Genomic DNA, 2,295 nt, shown 5'->3' on the forward strand with positions numbered 1-2,295 from the left:
CACCCCACCCGCCCAAAGAGAAGCCCAGGTGGACGCCGGCCGCCGGCTCGGATTTGGGCAACTTCCAAACTGTGGGCCGAACTGGAGGGAACCAAAGTGACCCCAGCTGCATCCTCTGCGCGGGACGCGCCGTGTGAGGTGGGGGCTGGACGTCGGGGGTGCAGCGGTCGGCCTAGCGACCCTTTTACTTCCCAGAGCTGGAAATATGGAAGTTCCGTTTGTTTTCCCAGCGCTCGATTGCTAAGAAAAAGAAAAGAGAAAAACCTGGCCGGCTCTGTGTTCCCCGCATTCCACACAAAACAGCAAGGCTAGGTCTGGCGGGTCTTGAGCCTTTCAGAAGCTGTCGCCCTCGCTCTGGGCCGGGGAGGGAACAATGCCGGGAAAGGGCACCGGCGCTCTTCCATCCTCGCCCCTTCCACCGTGCAGGATGTGCGGGCCGGCGGGGTTTTCTGTGATCCCAGAATGCTTCCTGCCATCCCCTTGCGCGAACTTGAAAGGGCCGGGGAGGCGTTGAGAGCAGAGTTCAGGGCTGGTGCACTCGGCGGTGCAGAGCCGGCGGCGCGCCCGCGCGCTGGGGCCCGGAGACCTGACGTCGCCCCGCTGCGGAGGGGCAGGGGGGTGGCAGGAGGGCGTGCCTCGTGCCGGTGGGGTCGGGCAACCCCTCGGCGACCCTGGGGTCTCTCCGGGCCTCCAGTAGGGCTGTGGAGGTCCTCTGGGGCTGAGGCCCCAGAGACCGACGTGTGGGTCTGGACGCTGGGGGAACCCGGCTGGCCCCCAAGAGGCGTTTCTGCCGGGCCCCTGGGGCTCCAGCGTAGGGGGCACCGGGGAAGCTGGGCAGGCGGCCCCCGACCGTCAGCTCCGGGGAGGGCCTACGCTTGGGGTCGCTGAATGAGGTCGGCGCGATTCTTAGGTCCAAAAGCAAAGTTTATGCTTCTCGTTTTGGCGCGAGAAGTTAAGAACGACGGTGGAGCCAGACGTGGGGGAGGCAGAACCCAGGGCTTCCTTGGGGGGAGGGAAGGGGAGGCCATCGGAGCGTGTTCTTTGGGAAGTTTGGGGGGGTCTCCTTGACCCATGCCACCCAGACCAGAGAACTTTTCTCCCCCGTGCCCTGGCTCAGAAGCCACCGGCCGCTCCCTCAGCCCCTGGCTCGAAAGCCGCGTGGGAAGCGCCTGGGCACGGCTTCTTAGGGGCCTAGCGGCCCGCCTGTTGGAGGGACCCCCTGGGGTCGGGATCTCAGTCCAACCCAGGATTCGTCCGTTGTCCGATGCGTGGAGGAGCCCAGAAAGAGACTCCGCTCCTGGGTCCCGGGACAGCGCAACTCGGGGAAACTTCTCCGCGAGCCTCTCCGAGGCCCTTGCTTTCCAGGCGCCGCCGTCCCCTCTTCCTTCTCCAGACCCAGACTAGGGAGAGCGCGGGGACTTCTTTGCCCGGATGGATTCGGCTCTCCAAACCCCCCCTTCGACTGCACTGGGCACCTGGGAAACTCGAAAAGATGCCCGGGTCTCGCACAGTGGCGCTCAGCCTCTGTCTTTGGATTTTCCAGGAGGGTCCCCACTCCCTGCCTTGGCCTGTTCAGCGTTGTATCCCCGAGGTGGGCGCAGAGTCCCCCCGTGGCGGTTGCCTATCTGTGCCCCTTTGGTGTGAAGTTTAGAGTTGACTTTGTTGGGGAAAGGGGAGGCAGAAAAGAACACACTTGGTCGAGTACACCCTGTTTCTCCCCGCCCCCCCCCCCACCCCAAATACGCCTCAAGACAGTAGTCACAAGTTTTAGGAACGCTGTAAACATTTAGAAGCCATAAGCGGACTTCTGAACCTTTACCAAACCCCCAGGTTCCCAAAACCCTAGCGGGGGTCTCAGGGCTGGGATTCAGGCTGGCACCGCTGGGAGCATGGCGCCTAGCATCCCTTCGTTCTGTCTCGCCGAGCCTCGGCTGCTGCCTCTGCCGGAGCCTCTTTTCCTGGGATTCTCCCAGACTCTGGCTAACTCACTCCCATGTACGCCCAGCCTGGGACTTTGTGTCTGGGGCAGGAAGAGGCGCCGCGACCAGGCGGGTCCGCGCTCAGTCCTCAGCCGCCAAGGGCTGCAAGGGACCCCCCGACGGCCCTTTCCGAGGCCCCCAGAAGCCCAAGAGAAAAGAAGGGCTTTATTTTTAAGAGGACAAGTCATCCCCGTGGTGATACAGCGGCCGGGCCCTTCGGCGGCGGGGCGGGGGCTATTTCTTTCCTTTCCGGTAAGCAAACCCCAGGAAACTTCTGCCCGGCCGTGGGCGCCCCAACCCCCGCCCGCCCCCCGCG

This window comes from Carlito syrichta, unplaced genomic scaffold (genome assembly GCF_000164805.1).
Source record: "Carlito syrichta isolate Samal-C Ts95f unplaced genomic scaffold, Tarsius_syrichta-2.0.1 Scaffold120678, whole genome shotgun sequence".
Taxonomy (NCBI): Eukaryota; Metazoa; Chordata; class Mammalia; order Primates; family Tarsiidae; genus Carlito; species Carlito syrichta.